Source organism: Pongo abelii, chromosome 2 (assembly GCF_028885655.2).
Source record: "Pongo abelii isolate AG06213 chromosome 2, NHGRI_mPonAbe1-v2.0_pri, whole genome shotgun sequence".
NCBI lineage: Eukaryota > Metazoa > Chordata > Mammalia > Primates > Hominidae > Pongo > Pongo abelii.
Window position 1 is genome coordinate 170658343 of NC_085928.1, and position 23165 is coordinate 170681507.

General features: G+C 38.2%; 1 protein-coding gene across 3 annotated transcripts in view; it reads left to right on the forward strand.

The window, feature by feature from the left end:
- PPM1L (protein phosphatase, Mg2+/Mn2+ dependent 1L) overlaps nucleotides 1-23165 on the forward strand; it is a 326033-nt gene that overhangs the window by 174393 nt on the left and 128475 nt on the right. The window contains exons 1-2 of one of the 3 annotated variants that reach the window (XM_054552940.2): nucleotides 13020-14353; nucleotides 15067-15166. The exons of 1 other annotated variant lie outside the window; for it this stretch is intronic. The gene's annotated coding sequence lies outside the window, so the exon portion shown is untranslated. Of the gene's footprint in view, nucleotides 1-13019; nucleotides 15167-23165 lie in introns of those variants that run through there. One more of the 3 variants, XM_024245323.3, reaches the window with a different exon arrangement.

Consider the following 23165-nt stretch of genomic DNA (forward strand, 5'->3'; position numbering starts at 1 on the left):
AGTTTAATAAGCCATTTAGCTTAGGTGTTAGAAAAATGCAGCATCCTTAGTATAGTTGGTGCCTGAAAAACATTTGCTGTTTCAAGGCTTGATAGAGATACTGGCATATGCCTTCCTCAATCTCAATGTAATATATAGTACCTCATGGCCTATCAAAGAGAAAAATCTCCAGAGTAAAGGGAGCACTTGTATAGTAGGGTATTCTTCTCCATATAGGACAGAGATAGGTCAGTTATGGTGCTTTTGCAAAGTGAACCTGAAATTACAAGCTAAATTCTGACTTATGTCTAATGATAGGAAACAATTCGCATTTAGATTTCCTTTCTGGTATGCTGTCCTTTTGTCAGCTCTTTACTGACATAAAACCTCATTGCAGACATGCTAGAGGTTCATTTTTTGCCTAGCTTAACAAAAATATGTAAAAAGACTATTCTCTCCTATTTGTTTTATATTTCCTTTCAAAATAAACTGCATCTGCCCAAACAAATTCAAGTTGTAAAAAGCAGAAAATCAAGAAGCTATTCCTAATCATTGAAATCAGCTTCTAGAATTATAAATATGGAAACTGCTTGTTATTATCAAACAAGAAATGGTCACGACCATTTACAACAGCCACTGCTCTACAACTCTGATTTACCAGTCACTAAAACCCCTATTTATAAGTGTCACATTTATATGTGCAGAATTGAACTTCTCATTCCAGTTTATACTGCCAGTGAGTTTTGGAAATGGGAATCATGAATTTTTTGAGAGGTTTTTTATTTATTTAGCATGGTATGTTACAGAGTAAATGCTAAATAGATGGAAATAAAATGTAGTTTTACTTTAAGTTAGCCATTTAAGTGATCAAAACATCAATTGAGTTTGGCATATTGTTCTAATGTGATTATTATTAACAAAATTTAGAGTCTTGGATTTTTACACTAGTTGTAAAGTGTTTAGTGAGTCCTTGTGTTCTCAGGAGGCTGTTTTACTGTAAACTAACCCACCATTACTGGAAGTAGAAGACCAACTCTTAATTCATTATCTCAACAAATCATAACAAGGATGAAAATAACTCTACCATATGTTTTGAGAAGACCTTATGGTTTAATTATACCTATTATCTCATGTATAAGAGATACATGAGATCCTCAGATGAAATCAGTGATATAAGTATAAGACAGATATTTTGGAGGAGGAAAATGAAGTCTAAAGAGTAAGTGGCTGGTCCAGAGCTGAAGAACTAATTAGGGATAGGGCCAGAGAAAGGAGAGAAACCCCATCTTTCTAGTTCTACTCATTGCACTCTTATAGGGTGCTGACACTCTTTAAAGGATCTTCTTGAGAGAGGTGATGGTGGTGGATAGTCTAGCTGTAGTACAAGCTAATCTCATAGCCACAAACCTCTGGATTGAATTCTAGCACCAAGGAATACTACTTATAGAAAGAGAAGAGGCAGTGTTGAGGGAAGCTGAATGAGGAGATGGGTCTTGTATCTAGGAACTTTGAGACTAGGGTCCTGGCAGAGGGTCTCCTTCAGGAACCTATGTAAATACAGCCAGAAAGGCTGGTTGTATACCTACCTGCCCCTTTGCCCCTTTCCTCTAGCATCTTTTTCTCTGTGGATTCATAATGTAATTCAATTGAAACCTTTCTTTCTGGAGGGCTTCAGCAGCAGCCTGTCTTAATGATTTCTGAGCCGTAATAGGTTGTCCCATGCATTTTGATGCTTGATTAGAATTTTAGAATGTGGGAACTGCAGTTTACAGACCATCCAGCTAGGTCCTTGTTTGAAAATGAATGCAGTGAGAAGACTGCTGTGTTTGATATGAAAGCTGATAAATAGTAAACCTGGAACCAGAACCCCTAATTCAGATCTCTTTCCACTGCATGATTGCTCTTTTGTTTCATTTTGATAAGGCAGTCTGCACACCAAGAGTTTAAGCTTTTTAAAGCCAAGGACTTCTTAGAACCTCCCTCCTTAATGGCTACCCCATGCTGAAGATGTTCCAGGGTAACAAAAGTGTACATTGAATTGACTTTGGAGCAAAAGAATCTGCTAGCTGTGCTGACTGTGGCTCCCTCTGACTAAGTAGGGGGATGTTTATTTCAATGTGAGAAATTCCTTTTCTGGGCTCTGCTATGAATATGCTATGCCAGTGGTGGCTGTGGGTGGTGGGTACAAAGTCAAGATACTAAGCTGCAGGACTGCATTCTGACCCAGAATAGATGGTCATTATGACAACATTCTCCTGAGCTCTCCTGACTTGCTTGGGTTATTGGATATGTAAAACATACATTGATAAAGGATCCTCTTTAAGAGGCAAGGCACTTGTGCTTGTTTTATTTCAAGTATATTCCAAGGAGCTTGTTTAGTCCTGTAAATAATCATTGATATTCAATGCCTCACAGCATGTATTATTTCTGTTTTGCAGATGAATCAAGAAAGTCAGACTTGTTAGGTTTTCTACCTAAGGCAAATATGTTAATATTGTGTAAATATATGCTCTGAAAGACAATGGGATAGGAGGCCTTTTTCTGCACCTTTACCTTTGCCAGATGTATGTACAAGGAACATCCCATGACTTAAAGACAGAAAACCCTAACCTGTATTACTTTAATACACCAACATCAACAAAGGCCCAGAATCAAAGCTGGGCTGTGTTATCTTTTCTAACCAGAAGCTCTCTCAAGAAAGTACAGCTGGAAAAGCAAAGTAATTTCCAGTTGTGTCTTTGAAGTTGTCTGGTGTGATATGATGGATGTTTAATACATGCTGTGGATATTTTTAAAATAGGGAGCAATCATAAAATGATAACATAGAGGAACTTTTGAACAACAACATTTAAGGTCTAAAAAAAACCCTACATAGCATTTTTTTCTTCCTTTACTTTATAGCTGTGTCTGTAGTCTGATGCTGATGAATTTTCTTTTTAAACTAGAGATTTATACTCATTGGTAGTGAAACTGTTACATATTATGTGATTTTTATACCATGAAAAATTTCTCGATTTCATGAGATCTTTCATTTCCCTATGTGTGTGTGTGTGTGTGTGCGTGTGCGTGCGCGCATGTAAATGCATGTTAGTGGTTAACATGTCTATAAGAAAAGCTATTTGCCTCTGTCCCTCTGGTAGCTGGTCGAATGAAACTTGTCACTAATGGCTACTTTTAAGCAGTGACTATATGAATTTATTGTGCTAATTTTTTCCATTTTTGGTCAGGCAGTTGCTATGTGTGGTTTAGTGGCTTTATTTAGTATTAGGGCTCCTAAATGAGCAATACAGCAAGAGAAGAGTGTCTGGCACATAGTGTGTAGTAGGTACCCAGTAAATGTGTATTGAATGAATTAATTAAACAGAGAATGAATGACTCCAGATCATATCTCAAAGCCTGGACTAAACCAGTTAGTGACCTATTTTAGAATGTTAGAGGTAAGTGACATAAGAAGTCACTTAATCTACTTTCCTGTTGGGAGATATCAAATGAATTAGATCTATTTGCTCTAGAAAATATTTTAAAGGAGATATTTAGAGTATTGGAAAGGATACCAGATTTACAGTTCGATGATCTGGGTTCCATAGGCAGCTAAACTCTTGCTTTTTTGTATGACCTTGGATATGTTCCTTAGTTTTTCCCTTCTAAAGTATGGATAAAATGAGATAATGGATGTAAAATCATGGGGTGGGGTTCAAGTATTTAATCTGCCTAGCACCCTTCTTCACTTCTAGCAACAGACTGCACACCCATCCTGACCACAGGGCATATGGCCTGGTACCTCACCTCATCTGAACACAGTGATTGGCTGAGGAGGTGGGCACATGATTGAAACAGGGCCAACTAGAGTCTTCCTGTGGGATTCTTCAATGCCATCCTGACAGGCCTTTTTCTCTAGTATGGTATTGCTGTAAGGATCAGCATTTGGAGCTACTGGTAGCCAATTGCTACCTTCCTACTCCCTCTATTGGAGAGAATATGATAGCATACAAAGAGTATCAGCACTATGTTTGAATGTTTATGTACTCACCACAGTTTGTGTTGAAACTTAACCCCCAATGCACAGTATTATGAGGTAGGGCCTTTAGGAGGTGATTATAAGTCACCAGGGCAGAGCCCTCAAGAATGGGACTAGTGACCTTATAAGAGGGCTGGAGGGAACTAGCTAGGTCCTTTTGTCCCTCTTTCTCTCCTACCATGCGAGGACACCTAGATAGTGCCATGTATGAGAACAGGCCTTCACCAGAGACTGAACCTGCGAATGCCTCGATGTTGGGCCTCCCAGTTTCCAGAACTGTGAGATAATAAATTTGCTTTATAAAATGCTCACTTTGTCATATTTTGTTATAGCAGCACAAATTGATGAAGACAAGCAGATCTAAGGCAGAGATGCAAGGCAGATGGGGTCTAAGTTTCTGATTTAGTTTTCTTTGAGGCAAACCTAACTTCTATGTTTACAGCAGTTTTTTGTTTTGTTTTGCTTTTAGTCTCAAAATTCCCTTTTAGGGGTTAAGGTAGCTTGTGAGGTTTCTATGATTTGCTGACTGAAAGAGTTTCAACTCATCTAGTAACCACTGAATTGAAAAAAACAAGATTCAAGGGGTCTAACCCGAAAGCATTTTTGTTTCCTATTTTCCAATTAGAGTGTATTCAGTAGAGGAAGCTCCTCCCTACCCCAAAATGAAAACTTGGGTGGTCCTATGATTTTTCTCTTAATTTTAAGTAATATACTTTATTACAGTGACTTTTAGTTGGAAATTATCAGAGTAGAATGGCCAATTCCATGAGGTAGTCAAAACTTCAAAGTTGATTTGAGTTAAATCTTCTCCCAGTTTCCCTTCCCCAGTTAAGACCTTTGACAGTTAGAAACTCTGTCTACCTTAAGTTTCCACTTGATAGTTCCTGATCCTGCAGGGTCCAAGCTGGAAAAGGAAGGAAAAGAGGGAGAGGAAAAGAGAGGGGGCAGGAAAGTGCTTACTTGGCTGATAGTGACACATGGCTTCATGCTTCAGTACCTGGTAAGTGTTTAAAGCTGACTCTTCCTGCTGGTCACTGTGAGTTTCTGCCATGCCTACCTTCTTCATTTTATTTACTTGTAGTGTAGTCAGTGCATTTTTCCCCATATCCTGGTTTTCAGCAATCTGTTCCATAAATGCTCCATTGTGAGATCCTTTCACTGCTCCAGGCAGTCCTCTGGCAGGATCGAAGTGGCTTCAGGCCAGCTGTCTCCCCCTTGTGGCTCGCATCTGTCCACAGGGAGCACTCATGATCCTGGACAGACAAGCACTGGGAGTGCAGGCCAATCTAGCACAGTCCCCACCACCTTCCCACCTCTCCTTCAGCTTCTGCTCTTCCAGCTTTTCCACGCAGGAGTCACACATATATCCCCTCCTAACTGTAGGGGCACATGCCAGGCTTCCTGAACAGCCCTTTTGAAGCCCCTCTCTCCTGACTTGCCCACATCACCATCACTCATCCTTCTGTGTTACATGTGAGAAGGGGGACACTGTGCTCCCAAGAAACCTTCCTCAGAAACTCTCCCTTAATTTCCATACTTTTGACTCTTTCATTTTGAGTGTGGGTTAGGGCTTTTTAGAACCACAAAACAGGTCGCAAAATGTTTCTTTTACAAGTGTACACGTGGGCCTGGAACTTCAGAGTGGAATTTCATGAACATATCTTGGTATCTGTGTTGAAATTTCTAATTTAGCAGTCCCTTAAAAAAAAAGTGTTTTGTAAACTGTGAAGTGCTACACAAATGTAGGGAATTAACTCCCTTTGCCCTGAAGACATACAAGGACTGAATGAGACAAAAGAGAGAATAAAATGTGGTTGTACTTCTTGAAGAAGAAAACATTTGCAGGAGATTTATGGGGGCTAGCCTGAGTGACTTGTTTCTGTATCTCATTAGTTCATACTTTATTACTTAGTTGAGGTAGTATTGTTCATAATACACAGCTTCCAATTTGTACTGCTTATAACTGAATTCAGGTTTAGCTGCTCCCCACCTGAAAAACCAAATACATGAGAAGTGAGATATGGTGCAAGGAAGGCAGTTTTATTCAAATACCGACAGAAGACATGACCAGGCTGAAGCCTCAAAGGAACCATCTCAAAATTTTATGCAGAGTGAAGGAGTTTAAGAGGGAAGCTTGGTATGGGAAACACGCGGGAGTGGTGTATGCTGCGGGTCTGCATGTCACTTTCTGATGGCCGTCTTCAGTTCTTATACACCTGGAGTGTGAGCTGGTGCCATTTTGGTTGCGGCTGGGTTGTAGATTCACTGCCTTGAGATAACCTCTAAGTGGGGGAGAATCCCATACCTAAGTCTTCATGCCTGGTTCATTTCAAGATTACCCCTTGAATTTCTAAGCAAGCATATGGTTAGATAAGTGCAGAGTGCCAGGGAGTGGGAAAGAGAGGGAAACAGTGAATTTTAAGGTACATTTTAATGCCATAGTTTAAGACAGGGGACAAAAAAAAGTTTCAAAATGCGTTTCTAAGCTGAGAGGTTCAGTTACATGCTCTTCTAACTAAATGTATAAATGACACTAATTAAGACAGTAGGGGACAAACATTTGAAATAAAAAATAAGAGTTGCTCAGGTAGCCAGTATTTCTCTGCCTTTTGGTTTAGGCAGCCTGAAGTTTGTACAGACACATACCATGTCCACATACTCAATGTAGGTTTTTGTGGTTATGGTATTTTGCCTATGTGCACAAGCTGATTGACCATCCTGTACCACATCAGAAAAGTACTTTCTCCACTCAAAGGTTGGAGAAATTGCCAGAGAACAGGAGAGATCAAATGGGAAGCTGCACCCATCACCTGGAATCCACACGTTGTCATTTATCCATTTAGTTCATTCAGCAATTATTTACTGAACACCTACTATTTTTCCAAGGCACTATGCTAGCCAGTAGGTCTATAGTGGTGAAATAGACAGAGTTTGCTATCTAATGGGGGAAACAAGACATCACACATTGTCATGCCCAATTATAAATAGTGCTAAGTGGCAAGAAGAAAAAGAAAAGGATGGGAGAAGAGCAGGGATCTCCTAACTTAGTTTGGTATGTGTGGGGAAGTCATTCTTGGTGGAGGATACATAAAGAGTGGGTCTCACTATTTGTCAATGTTTTCAGTTCACATATGTTCCTAATTAAAATTAAATACCAGTAGTCAGTATCTAAATATCCTTAGGTTAGGATGTAGTATTTTCCAGGGTTTTGATGCAAACCTGTTCTTCCAAAATGTTTTCTTCTTCAGATGGTGCTTTATACTTTTCTTAAGTAGAGCTAAGAATTTGTTTTAAAAATGCTACTTTGAGAAACATCACTGTTTATTGGAATATAAATTTGTGTATAATACTTTCTCTAAGTAGTCAATTCTGCCTTCTCAGAGCTTTTTTTAATGCCGAACTTGAAGAGCTCTTGCAGAAGAGTCATTCTTTTGTTTTTTGCTCTTTCTCATTCTTTATGGTCAGTTCTTCCACTTATTTATTTTATTTCAAAGCAGGGATCCAAGGGAAGGAGGAGTGAGGGAAACCTTTTTCGCTATGTATATTTTCTCAAAAAAAATTTACCTAAGGTTTTCTTCAAGAAAGTAAGAAAGTGAATATGGTTTTGAGCATGTTATGAACACAGAGCAATTTGACTTGACTGAAATAGGATGGATTGAGAAAAGCCTGTATTTCCACTGTGATATAATATCTGCTTAAAGTATGGGCTACAGGGAATGCTTGGCACCTCTTCAAGCTATCAGAAGTTTTATTTTGATAAAAATTATTTCCCAAATGCTGCATGACATAGGAGACATAGTGCTGGACAGTGCATTAAGAAACTTCATTTCTGACTTCTATTTTGTCACCTATGGTCTTACTTGGGTAAGTTGTTTAGTTGCTGTATGCCTCAGTTTCGTTAGCTACAAGGTGAAGGTGGTGATAATACCTGCCTCACTGCTTCTCAGAATTGTTGGGGAAATACAGGAAGTAATCTTATAGGATGAAGACTCCTTTAAATGATCAAAATCTTCACATTTGATAAATGATTATTATTGCCATTTGTCTGTTTTTGAGTATGATATTCATGGCTGATCTTAGTCTATCAAATCATTTTCTCCAAGTTCATTTATCCTTAGACCAAGATTCGTGGCATCTTACCTATGTGTCTAGCTGGGTAAATGTTTTATGACATGGCTGCCACTAATACAGATATTTCAGGAGGTTGTGTATATTAGAAAAACGTGTCTTTTGAAATAGAACTGAATTTGAATTTCAGCCTCATCATTCACTGCTAAATGACCTGGGGAATTTAATCTTTTTGTGCTTCAGTTTTCTCATCAGGAAATGGCTGTGATAATTAAATGATAAACCCTGTGAAAATGCTTAACACACTGCCAGGTGTTACGGTAGGCTTTTAATATGTGCTAGTTCTCTTTCCCTTTAAAACAAGCAGAATGGAACCCAGTATTTGCAACACAGGTTATTTTCTTTATAAGAGATCCATGAAGGGAGTATGATTAACACAAATTCAGTTTCTATTTACATTTTGCTGTAGTTGAGAAAGTGAGGCACATCTGTACTTGTTTTCTAATAAAATCATAATTTCTTAGATTAAAATTGCCTTGTATTATATGCCATTTTTTAGAGAACTGAGTATTAGCTGTTTGTTGATAGAAATAGCACAGAAAGCAATTTGTTGTTTTATTTTATTATAATTTGAAATGCTATATTTTGAGTGAATTTCTTTTGTTATTTACGTAGGACTTATATCTACCTATTTCTAGAAAAGTTTTTGAGTTGTTCACAAAATTAAGCCCAATAGAAAACAAGGCAATTAAAAATGAAATTGAAACAAAAATAAGGTAAGCATAAAGGTATCTTCAGACACCTGATGATAAGTGGTATAAAATGGAAGAACAAGAGTTCTTCTTGTTTGTTGCATTTCTTGTTGTGCCATTATCATTTTTCATTATCCCTGTTTGAGCATCCCCCACCTCCCTCTCTTCCTTGCCTCCTCATTATTTGGAGGAATGGGAGACATGGGAGCTAGGGAAGTTGGTGGGTAATGAGCCACAGCTGACCAAGAATTTGCAGCCTGCAAATAGAAAGCATACATTCTTTCTGTTGCCTTGACTTTTTTTTTTTTAATTCACAGCTTCAAATATTGCATCTGCAAATATATTGTCTCTTGCCTGGGGTATAACCTTTCTTCCTGTCTTTATTTGAAATGTTTCTGAGCCAGGAATGGTGGAATGAATGACTCAATCTGATTACATAAAAAAAGATTTTGATACATAGCTTTCTATTTGTGAATTTTAAATGACTGAATTTATCTTTAATAAAAGTGCCTCTTGAGAAATGTGTTTAATGGAGGTTTATGCTGTTATGGATATTTCAACCTAATAGTGTAATTACCATATGTCATTAATCCTATTTCTACAGGGAATTTGTCTCCTTGTTTCTTTTAAAGCTAGAGGGTAACAAGAGCAAATGTTTTTAACTTTAGCACATTATTCATTTTAGATGTAAGTTGACAAGTTGAAGATATGAAAATAAGAAATCTGGATGATCAATTTTTTAAAAAGTGGCAACCATTAAGCTATGTTCAAAAAGAATGCCTCATGGCATCCCCCTCCTGTGCTGATATTAGTGTAAAACACTTATTTTTAGCTTTTGATTTTCTGTGCTCCCCACCCCAAATACTTTTTTGGTAGGTGTCCTGCTGTGACCAAAGTCAAATAAGTGGAAATGAGGGAAGGTTAACATTTAAGTGATAAATTTAAGAGAAGATTACACATTCAGTGTTTGCTTGCTCAGTCGTCTGAGAGAAAGAGGTGGTGTGATCTGTTGTTTTTTTCTCTTCCCTTCTTTCCATTATTCCCATCCAACATTATGTTATAATGAAAGTAATGTATGTTCATTGTAGAAATCCTTAAAAATACAGAAAACTTAGAGAAGGAAAAAAATGTCTCATGTAATTCCTTCACTCCAAAAGAACAACTATTGCTAGCGGTTCTGTAATGATATACATCCTTATTTTATGCGTATATGGATTCAGGCTATAGGACAGCTTGGTTAACTTTTTTTTTCCAGTTACCAATATACTATAAATATTTTACATCATTGGCCGGGTGCAGTGGCTCACACCTGTAATCCCAGCACTTTGGGAGGCCGAAGTGGGTGGATCACTTGAGCCTAGGAGTTTGAGACATGCCTGGGCAATGTGGTGAAACCCTGTCTCCACAAAAAGTACAAAAATTAGCTGGATATGGTGGTGCATGCCTGTAGTACCAGCTACTTGGGAGGCTGAGGCAGGAGGACCACTTGAGCCCAGGGGAGTTGCAGTGAGCTGAGATCATGCCATCACACTCCAGCCTGGGCAATAGAGTGACACTCTGTCTCAAAAAAAAAAAAAAAAAATCACATCATTAAATCATGTTTTAATGGCTATATGATGTTTTCTCTACAATATAAATGTATCTAGATATGGACAAAACATAGTTACATGAAAACAAAAGCCTTTAAGCCCCAAACCCTGAAGGTAAGTCACAAATCATATAACCCTGGTGTGAGTGAAGACCTGTGTGTTACTCAGCAGAGGCTGAGCTGTTTGGGACCATCCAGAGAGCTTGGAGAACCAAATATGTAGTCATCACGGACTGCTCAACTTCTTTTGATTATAAATAATAACTCCTGTTAACTTTATATTGGCAATCGTTTAATTCTGTTATCCTGAAGATGTAGTTTAGATTCTGATCTGTTGCTCTTATCTCCACTCCAACTTAATCTTCTTTAAAGAATGGTATAATTTACAACAGTCAGGGTAACCTTTCTGGAGGTAAGGAGGCTAGGAGAGTGACTGGCTGCGTACATCTGTATGTGTATATAAATGCCCCCTTCTTGTTTGGTTTAGCATAGTTAAAAACGTAGTGATCCGTCAGATAGAGTTTGCTGGGCCAGAAATACTGCAGTGCAGCAGAGACCTTGGAAAAAGTGAGATAGCATATGCTTAAGCAATACTGCACTAGTGTTGCATAAATGGTGGAGGCTGCGGCTCCCTTGTTTGTTTTCCCCAGCGGACTTGTCCTGGGGCCTGAAGCTGTGCTACCTGAAAAGAGAAGCTTCAGTGATGGAGTCCTAATTGTACCAAATCAAAGTTCATTGAGTCAGCCAGGTCATTAACTCATTGATATTTAATTACTAGCTGCTTCACTGCTGGAAAATGTCATCAAGCCGTTGTACTAAATCTGCTTTAAAGAATGCATTTTCCTTTTTGAATGGTTCGTGTTTTGTAGTCTTGTAGAAAAATCAGAAAAACATCTTAACAATCCAGTAAAGCTGGCAATCCCAGCTGCTGTGTCCTCAGCCACCATTGGTCTCTCAGGCCTGCATCTGATTGTGGGCTGGCCCTGCAGAAGAAACACATCTGGAGATTCGGCAATAAACTAAGACTTACCTGGGTCAAGGGTGTGGAAGGGCTTTGAAGTGGGTCGTTGTTCTAGATGTTTTATCTGTTTGGGTCTCTCCCACCCCTTCTGTTAACAATTATAAGAGTTATGTGGGGGAACTTGGGGAGAATTTTTTTTTCCCCAGGCTGGAGTGCAGTGGCACAGTCTCGACTCACTGCAACCTCCGCCTTCCAGGTTCAAGCGATTCTCCTGCCTCAGCCTCCCGAGTAGCTGGGATTACAGGTGCCCACCACCACGCCCGGCTAATATTTTTTGTATTTTTAGTGGAGACGGGGTTTCACCATGTTGGCCAGGCTGGTCTCAAACTCCTGACCTCGTGATCCACCCACCTTGGCCTCCCAAAGTGCTGGGATTACAGGCATGAGCCACTGTGCCTGGCCAGGAGACTTTTTAATCAAGTTTCTTGACATTATTTTAATGGTCCAAGATTCATTTAACCCTAGGTATCAATCTAATGTTGTGAAGAATGTATGCAACAGCTTCTCTAAAACAGCTGTAAGTGAATAAAGTTTCTCGGATGTTTAGTATTCCCAAGGGTGTCTTTTGAAATATGGTTTCAGAATCAACAAAATTGTTTCTTAATGTACTGTTTTGCTTGTGTAATTATGCCAGTTAGTTAATGGCAGAAACATTATAATGGAAAACAACCTTAAATATGAAGTATTTAAAACAGTTGTGAGATTTTGTTTCCCAAATGGACTTAATAAATCCTACCTGATATTATATTTCCTTTTTAGGAGAGTTTAATCCATTTGTCATCATTATAATTATCTTATTGATCCTGACCTTTTAAGTTACTTTCTTATGGTTTATCATGTCACACAGGAGGAGCCTCATATGTATTGATAGTTATGCAATGTTTGATAGAATAATTCTAAAGTAGAGTGAATTTCACTTGAAAAAACCAATCTAATGTAAATTTTGTTCAGGCCGAGTGGGTTTCTTTCCCCTCTTAATTTTAGTTTAATTGAGAGAATACATCTGTGATTCTTAGCTTAGTGCCTGGCCTACAGTAAATGCTCAATAACTGTCAGCACTTGTGAACATTTTTATTATATTCACTAAAATATTTCAGTTCATTTGTTTTTTACCTCTAGTAGTAGCTGGTATGCTTTTGTTTGAAATAATGAAACCTCTCAGTATTTATATTTACATAGTCTTACACAATTAAAATAAACTCTATGAATATATTTTAATAAAATATGTTTCCCAGGAGCTAAATAATTTAAATTCATTTAATAGTCATCTCAGAATTATAACTTTTCTCATTTATCATCCATTTTATTTAATGATGAAAGAATCCAAAACCATGTAAGAGGCCGGGCGTGGTGGCTCACGCCTGTAATCCCAGCACTTTGGGAGGCTGAGGTGGGTGGATCACAAGGTCAGGAGATCAAGACCATCCTGGCTAACAGGGTGAAACCCCGTCTCTACTAAAAATACAAAAAATTAGCCATACATGGTGGTGGGCGCCTGTAGTCCCAGCTACTTGGGAGGCTGAGGCAGGAGAATGGCGTGAACCCAGGTGGGTGAGCTTACAGTGAGCTGAGATCGTGCCACTGCACTCCAGCCTGGGCGACAGAGCGAGACTCCGTCTCAAAACAAAACAAAAAACAAACAAACAAAACATGTAAGAGAAATCTTTGACCCAATTGGAATAAAATGGCTGTTGTCTGCTTAAAGCATTTCAATGCTTTGTACTACTTTTTAAAGTCTATATTAATCAAGGTCCCAAATGTTTTATGCCCTCAAAGCACAATGAACATGAACAGTCACTAAATGGTAGGAACTGTTGTGTCTCAAGTTCAGGATACTTTCTAAGTGTATGTGTTTTAATATTTTTATTATTGTTCAACATTATTTTTTGCAGGTATGGTCTACATAAAATTAAGAGAGTGTGGTTTAAGTTTGTTGATACTTAAATTTGTTTTAAAAGACCTCAAGAGTGCTTGTCCTAAAATATTAAGTGATTTTAAATTCTTGATAGGAAGTCCATACAAGTATTTTTCCTGCTTCATCCTTATATCATTACTTCTTATTATCACCACACTCTTATAATGTTGAAAATCAGTCACATTTGGTCTCATTTTTGCGTCTTAGTTAAGGCTCAGCAAGAGAATTGCTGTTATTTAATAAATAGATTTGTTCGTTGTCACTAATGTGACAGCAGGAATTTGAAGCCATCTGATTTCCTAGCTGGTTCTGTTAATTCAATAATGGCGTCATACTGCCAATTGATGGCTGCTAAGTCACCAAAGCTAATGTAGAGGTGTTGGAGAAACTTCTGTTTCAATGATACATGAAAATATGAACATATTTGTAACCTTTTGGATAATCAGTATGCCTTCTATCCTTTAGGTTTATGCAGTTTAACCTTGCGAAATTACCACTTAATATGATAGCTGCAAAACAGATAGTCATATTAGGAGCCTGTGAACTATTATCTTTACTCTGCTATTAGTCTATCAATATTATGGTTAATTCTCAGGATTTCCAGATTATACAGGCTTTGCAGATTCTTTGTAGCCTGCCTTAAATTACTCATTAACACCTCCGAAGTAGGGTAGTATAGTAGAGGGAAATAAATAACTAAAATTTGTGGAATAAAATTTAAGACATAAAGTGATTTTGAAGATCTTCTAATCCAATCCCTTCAGCCCACTCCCCTGTTTTTCAGGTAAGGGGACTGACAGCCAGTGAGGTTAAGGAATGTGTACAAGAGCACACAGTCACAGAACTGGCTGATTGCTGTGTGACTGGGAACCCAGATTTCCTCCTAGTCTTGTTCAGGACTCCTTCCAGAAGTTGGAATAACAGAACTTTATTGCCCTGCGTTTTACTATGGAACAGAATGAATTGTCCAAAAACAGCATGCCTTAGCCACTTCTAAAGACTTTTGAAGCAGGTGAGTTGTGGCGCGCAACTGTTATTAGAGCAGCTCCAAGGCAAGAACCCAAGGACAGAGCAATGACAGGGCTCTGAAAAATAGGTATAGAAATAGCGCATATGTTTGAGAGTCATAATGAGGAGTAAATAAGATAATGCATTTATGCACTTAGCATAGTGTTCAACATGTAGAGAGTTTTCAATAAATATTAGCTATTGCTATTATCATAGAATTAAAATTCTTAAGTATCCTTATAGAGTTCCAGCCTGCTGTTCTGATCTTCCACCATTTCCTTTCCCTTTCCCTTCCCCTCCAAACACACATACATACTCTTCCCTTCGGCTCTATAACTCTGCAGCTCTGTAGCCCAATTCTAAACCCCAAATATCCACATCTTTCATGCCTTTATGTCTTTATATAGAATGTACTCTCCACCTGGATTGCTACCCAGCCCATTCTGCTCAGCAACTCCTTACATCCCTCAAAATTTGGCTCACATATCCCTTTGGACATGGTATATGGTTTGGCTGTGTCCCCACCCAAATCTCAACTTGAGTTGTATCTCCCAGAATTCCCACGTGTTGTGGAAGAGTCCCAGGGAGAGGTAATTGAATCATGGGGCCCTGTCTTTCTCATGCTATTCTCGTGATAGAGAATAAGTCACATGAGATCTGATGGGTTTATCAGGAGTTTCCACTTTTACTTTTTCCTCATTTTTCTCTTGCCATCAGCGTGTAAGAAGTGCCTTTCATCTCCTGCCATGATTCTGAGGCCTCCCCAGCCATGTGGAACTGGAAATCCAATTAAACCTCTTTTTCTTCCCAGTCTCAGGTATGTTTTTATCAGCAGCATGAAAACGGACTAATACAGTAAATTGATATCAGTAGAGTGGGGTGTTACTGAAAAGGTACCTGAAAATGTGGAAGTGACTTTGGAACCGAGTACCACGCACAGGTTGGAACAGTTTGGAGGGCTCAGAAGAAGACAGGAAAATGTGGGAAAGCCTGGAACCTCCTAGAGACTTGTTGAATGGCTTTGACAAAAATGCTGACAATGATATGAACAATAAGGTCTAAGATGAGGTGGTCTCAGATGGAGACGAGGAACTTGCTGGGAACTGGAGCAAAGGTGATTTTTGTTATGTTTTAGCAAAGAGACTGGTGGCATTTTGCCTCCGCCCTAGAGATTTGTGGAACTTTGAACTTGAGAAAGATGATTTAGGGTATCTGGCAGAAGAAATTTCTAAGCAGGAAAGCATTCAAGAGGTGACTTGGGTATTGTTAAAGGCATTCAGTTTTATAAGGGAAGCAGAGCACAACCATTTGGAAAATTTGGAGCCTGACTACGCAATAGAAAAGAAAAACCCATTTTCTGGTGAGAAATTCAAGCCAGCTGCTTAAATTTGCATAAGTAGCAAGGAGCCTAATGTTAATCCCCAAGACCATGGGGAAAATGTCTCTAGACCATGTCAGAGACCTCATGGCAGCCCCTCCCATCACAGGCCTGGAGGCCCAGGACGAAAAAGTGGTTTTGTGGGCTGGGCTCAGGGTCCCTGTGCTGTGTGCAGCCTAGGGACTTGGTGCCTTGTGTCCCAGCTACTCCAGCCTTGGCTGAAAGGGGCCAATGTACAGCTCGGGCTGTGGCTTCGGAGGGTGGAAGCCCCAAGCCTTGGCAGCTTTCATATTGTGTTGAGCCTAGGGGTGCGCAGAAGCCAAGAATTGAGGTTTGGGAACCTCTGCCTAGATTTCAGAAGATGTATGGAACTGCCTGGATGCCCAGGCAAAAGTTTGCTGCAGGCGTGGGGCCCTCATGGAGAACCTCTGCTAGGGCAGTGTGGAAGGGAAATGTGGCATTAGAGCTCCCACACAGAGTTCCTACTGGGGCACGCCTAGTGGAGCTGTGAGAAGAGGGCTACCATCCTCCAGATCCCAGAATGGTAGATCCACCAACAGCTTGAACTGTGGGCCTGGAAAAGCTGCAGACACTCAACACCAGCTCATGACAGCAGCCAGGAGGGAGGCTATACCCTTTAAAACCACAGGGGTGGAGCTGCCTAAGACCATGTGAACCCACCTCTTGCATCAGCGTGACCTGGATGTGAGATCTGGAGTCAAAGATGGTTTTGGAGCTTTAACATTTGACTGCCCTGCTGAATTTGTGACTTGCATGGACTCTGTAACCCCTTTGTTTTGGCCAATTTCTCCCATTTGGAATGACCATATTTACCCAATACCTGTACCCACATCGTATCTAGGAAGTAAATAGCTTGCTTTTGATTTTACAGGCTCATAGGCAGAAGGGACTTGCCTCGTCTCAGATGAGACTTTGGACTGTGGACTTTTGGGTTAATGCTGAAATGAGTTAAGACTTTGGAGGACTGTTGGGAAGGCATGTTTGGTTTTGAAATTTGAGGACATGAGATTTAGAGGGGACACGGGCAGAATGACATGCCTTGGCTGTGTCCCCACCCAAATCTCAACTTGAATTGTATCTCCCAGAATTCCCATGTGTTGTGAGAGGGACCCCGGGGAGGTAATTGAATCATGGGGGCCAGTGTTTCTCATGGTATTCTCGTGATAGTGAATAAGTCTCATGAGACCTGATGGGTTTATCAGGGGTTTCTGCTTTTGCTTCTTCCTCATTTTTCTCTTGCCACTGCCATGTAAGTAGTGCCTTTCACCTCCCGCGATGATTCTGAGGTCTCCTCAAGCCATGTGGAACTCTTAAGTCCAATTAAGACTCTTTTTCTTCCCAGTCTTGGGTATGTTTTTATCAGCAGCATGAAAATGGACTAATACATGGTGTTTCTGAGGCTTCTCAATTAGAGAATTTGTTGTATTCTTTTGTAGTTATTTATTTACAAGTCATCTGCTTCCTTAAGTGATAAGCTCTTTGAGGTCAAGTACTGTTTCTTTTAGCTGTATGTGTTTAGCAAATGCTTGAAGTACGATAAACATTTGATAAATGTTAAAAGAATGAATACTTGAATGAATTATTAGGCTTACTTTGTAACTCAGTTAAGCCAGCCCTCTGCTTTTCATAGCTGTGAATTTTGACAGTTGCTCATGTAGTAGACAAGAGGACAACCACGCTTACTACTTTATTCATTTTCCCTTTTGATTGTCGTAGACGTTAAACATTTCACTTGATTCATGGGTGCCATCTGGTGGAGGAAAGGCTAACTACAGATGCATGCTTCACCAAAACATGTAGAAGTTTAAGATTATTACTGCTCATTAATATGGAAGTTGTCACTGTTTCATGGTAGTTTCCAGAAGTGTAGTCAGGAAAAACTCCTTGGCGACTGCTTTTTTCATTCCTGTACATTGGTTTCTTGTTTTTATTTTGTAGAGATGGGGGTCTTGCTATATTGCCTAGGCTGGTCTCAAACTCCCTGACTCAAGCAATCCTCCCACTTTGGCCTCCCAAAGTGCTGAGATTACAGATGTGAGCCATCACACCCAGCCTTAATTTTAGGAAGTTGTTCATTCATGAATAATGTTTGAAAATATTTTCAAAAAAGATACATGTTATTAAATATTGTTTATTTGTCAGTGTGGCAATTTATGTGATTTAAGGTAAACTGATTATTTGAAGTTTGAGATACTGAATTTTTAAATTTTTCCATGACACTGAGTTTTTTATTCATTCATTCTCCAAGCATTTATTGAGCATTTACCTAATGCCTGACATTGTAAAAAGTGCTAAAGAACCGGAAATGAAAGATAGTATGAGTCTTGGTCCAAAGAATAGTTAGGTAAGAATGTAAACCATATAACTTTTCATAAGACAAATCATACAAACTTCATTTAGATTTTCATAACAATTCCTTATGTGTATGGACCCCTCCATGTGCATATAAACATCATAGATATAAAGTTACCAGTTTTAGTCTTGCCATTTTGATGGATTTTCTTCGAGTATATAAATCTAAAGGGAAATTCTTTATGATTTTTCATAAAAAGTAGATATTTATTCAATATTCGCATTTCTGTGCTGCTTACACTCTACCTATCTGAAAGATAGACTTTTTTTTTTAAGCCACCTGGAACATTGTAATGAAGCAGGAAGTAAACAAAAAGGAACTGAGGAGTAAAAAAACAATCACAAAACTCGTGTACCTTTCTCCAGTAAGAAGGTTAAACATTTTCCAAGTCTTAAGGCTAGATAATTGTGCATAAAGCAGCCTCTTAGAAGCAGGATTATCTGCCTATGGAGGAGAACCAAGAGCTTCTCACAGCGATCAGGGTAATGTGCTGCGGAAACCAAAATCATATGCAGGAGACATGCATGCCACAACCCTCCCTTTGTGTTCCCAAGGTAGCCCTAAATCATCAAGAAAATGCTGGATTTTCTTCTGTGCATTCCTTTTGAAAAATGAGAAGTACATTTTTTCATTTTAGAAGCATTTTCATCAAAAGAGGTTAAAATAATTTTTCATCAGTTAGAGTATTAAAGTTAAGTGGGACATTCACTTATGTGGAACTCTTCATTCCCTGATGGCACTCATTAAATGAGGTATTGTGGAATTTAGCTATCATTTGCAGAAGTTGTATTTGAAAGATTATACAAGATACACACATAGAAATCCAAACTTAATTTTCTTTTTAATTGAAGAACTGGAAAGGATTATGAGAATTTACCTAGTTCTTAGGAAGGATACCATTAAAATATTGTATTAAAATGTGTTATATGTAAAATTTTGTTTTGTACTGCTCTTGAAGGAAAGATTTCAAACAGAATTGGCATTTCATTTAATTGATAAGTAGAAATTCAATGCAAAAATGGCCAGCCACCTGTCCTCTGAAGTTCTGTTAATCTTCACTATTTAATTGCCTGAATGTAGACATAGATTTGTGTTAGAAAAGAAAGCTTGGTTTGTTGTGTGTGTCTCATAAGTCATGTTGACTTATTTAATGACTTCTTTATTCTAGGGCACTTGTATCAACACAATGTGTTTTGAAGGAGAATCACAGGTACTACCTTGGGGAATATAAGGAAATTAATAATTGGGTATATTGTAGATGGCAAAGTTTATAATTTTTCTAATCTCTTTCCATAATGCTTTATGACATCTGGAACTTGCTTGTTGCAACAATAAATCTTCAGGTAGATCATCCTTGTCTATGGACTATTTGGGTATAGGGCATAAAGATAGGACACTGTTCCACACCAGATTTTTTTTCTTGCTGTTTGAGAGACACCAGCCTTCACTAAGCAGTTCATTATTTTCTAAGGTTGGAGCAGCTGTGGATCACCATAATTATGGATTTATTATGTGTCTGCCAACCTACTGTGAATCCTAATTCAAATTTTACATGTCTCTTTGGGGCCTTGTTAATTTTCTCATGATTATGTGGTTCCTGACAAATAACAGTTTTGAGAATCTAAAGTTGCTTAAGTTAGTTTTTTATGAGGTATTGCCAATTGCTCATTGTTTTTAGAATGCTTAATAACATTTTTATTTTTAATCTTACATTAAATAAAGCAGCTGCCCTTTATAATGTCTGGCTGTATTTTTACCCATCCATTTTCTCTGAGGACTGCTACCAGACTACAATTTCTAAGACTCTGTAACTTTTTAGGTTATATGGTCAAGCAGAAAGAAGTAAAACGCTTAAGAAAAATATTTGGAGTGTTAGAATTTTTAAATCAGAGCTATTTCAAGGTGAGGACGATGATGTGCAGCTTATTTTTGTACACCTCAAATTTAACACAGTGCCCCATACATGAAGGCACATAATAAGTGCAAGCTAAAAAATTAATTTTATATATAGTTATATATATTATATATAACATATATAACATATATATTATATAACATATATAACATATATATTATATAACATATATAACATATATATTATATAACATATATAACATATATATAAATGATGTTATATATATTATATATAATGGATGTTATATATAATATATATAATGGATGTTATATATATTATATATAGTGGAGATATATATATTATATATAACTATATATAACATATATATAACATATAACATATATGTTATCTATCTATCTATCTATCTATCTATATATATATATCTCCACTGATTTTGTTTTAGTTTGGCCATCCATCTGTAACGGTGTTTAGCACATGTTTTCTGTAAAGAGCCATGTGGTAACTATCTTAGGCTTTGCATACCATCCAGTCCCTGTCTCAGCTGCTCAACTCTACATTATAGTGCAAAAGCAGCAATAGGCAATATATAAACAAATGGGCAGAGCTATGTTCCAGCAAAACTTTATAAAGACGGATGTTTGGGCTTCAGTTTACCACCCTGAATTTAGACCAAGGCTCATAAAGAGGTCTCATCTCATGTGCTAACTTTGATTGATTGGTGGCTGCCTTGGAATACTGCATTGAGAAGGATTCTCAGGGTCAATCTAGGTTCAGTGGTAAATAATTCATTAGTTAATGGCTGCCATAGGCATTGTTTTGATCTTTCCTATAATTTATTTTGAGGACACTGTGACTTGTGCAGATGATTGCCTTTATTTCTTTGCATTGGGTGCCAAGAAACTCAGAGTTACTTTTTAATTATCTGTAACAAATATAGTTGACCCTTGAACAACCTGGGTTTGAACTGCACAGGTCCACTTACACACAGATTTTCTTCTGCCTCTGTCAATCCTAAGACAGCAAGACCAACTCCTCCTTTTTCTCCTCCTCCTCCTCAGCCTACTCAACGTGAAGATAACGAGGATGAGATCTTTATGATGATCCACTTACACTTAATAAATAGTAAATGTATTTTCCTTATGATTTTCTTATAACATTTTCTTTTCTCTGGCTTACTTTGCTGTAAAAATACAATAGATAATACATATACCCTACAAAATATGTATTAATCAACTATTTATGTTATTGGTAAGGCTGTCATTCAATAATAGGTTATTAGTAGTTACATTTTGGGGGAATCAAAAGTTATTTGTGGGTTTTTGACTGTGTTGGGGTTGTTTAAGGGTCAACTGTATGTATGTAACCCCATGTTGTTTAAGGGTCCACTGTAAAAGGAATAATAAAGCACATATTTTGCATCTAACTTTATCCCTAGCTCCATCTCAATTTTACCATCTTACTTTTCTTAGCCCAGAGTTCCTAAAACTTGCCTACATAAAATATTTATGAAACCATAGACTTTACCAAAAAGCAAAGGCTTACTGGGGGTTTGCAAGGACATATCTGCAAAACATTGATAATCATAACTACCTTGCAGGGTTGGTGAGAATTAAATGAAGTAATTAATATAAAATACCAAGCACAGTACCTGGCACATAGTAAATACTGCATACATGGTAGCTATTAAATGTATGCCTTCAGAGAGCTCCGCCAGCCCACCTGGAAGGGTAAATCACATTACTTCTGATTTCTCCAGCCCTCCTTGCAGATAGGTGGAAAAACCCCTGAAGATGTAAAAACTCTCTCTTGATTACCCAGATTTCATCTTGTGGAACTGAGTCCTCCCTGTGGGAAATACTAGGCCACCCTATACATTTGAGTATTTTTTTTTCCTACTCCTCTGTTTGTGGGGAACTTTCTGTGTGGAATAGGACCCCGTATCCACACAGGAAAATAACAAGGTGGGATTTGGAGTGGGGAGACCATTGGGCTTCTTTCCTTTGCCTTTGAAAGTGCCACTTTCTTGTCACATTGGGCAATTTCCATGCAGTTCTTAAAAGTTCATTTTAATTTTATTCCACTGAGTTTTGGGGCAAGAATTTTACAACTTGAGATGTATGATTTGAAGTTAGTTGATGCTTATCAACTGATGCTATTTTAGCCCACAGTTCCCTTCATAAAACATTATCTTTTCTGACTTAAAAAATGACTGGTATAAGACACTCAGATATGTTACAATTCTACATGCTATAGCGAAGAATCAAAATGGTGTACATTCTACACTTGAGAGAAATGTGAAAGGAGAGTTGCCAACACTAAAGAAAAGCAACAGCATGAGTAAGAAAGAGAAAGAGTGAAAAATACACAAAGTGTTAACTGGCAAGTCAGGAGCTCATTAGGCCTAACCTTGTTCTTAACTCAGACTCTTCATCATAAACCCATTTTAATGAAAAGAAATTCAGAAACTAATTTTTCCCCACAACAAATAGAAAGTTAGTATTGGTTTTAGTTGGGTAAACGTAGTGATATTTCTCCCTTCCTTAATGTTCCTCAACAGTCCCAATGGCTGGTATCTAGCACCTCAGAGCAATTTTGAAGCCTTTTCTCCTGTAAAATTACAACTTCTATTCACCCATGGCTCTAATTTATCCACATTTTTGAAAATTCATATCAATAAATATATTGTTTTTCCTGTCTGTGTTAGCTTCTTCTTGCTCCTTATCCCTTTGTCTGTGAACCTCCTCATCATTTTTTAGATCTTGGCTTTACATCACTCTCTCAGGAAACCCTCTTCTCCCCATTCCTCCTTCACCCCCAACTAGGCTATTTAGGTTCTTTGTTTTATGTCATCAAAGAATCTTGTTCATTTCTATCTCCCCACTAGACCATAAGCACCATGAGAGCAGGGACATGTCTACTTCTGCCCACTCCCCAAGAACAGCTAAAAGAGCACACCCGTCTATGTAGCAAAATAGTGGGAAGATTCATGGGTAGTGGTGACAAGCCCTCCAAGCCTGGTGATAGCTGGTTGTCCAAGATAGAATCTTAGTTCAACTTTAAATTTACCTGCAGAACCACTTAATTCCCCTGTAAATTTAACTGTTAGTCTAAAGAGGGACAGCTCTTTAGACACTAGGAAACAACCTTTATGTAGAGAGTAAAAAATATTATTTCCATAATTGGCCCAA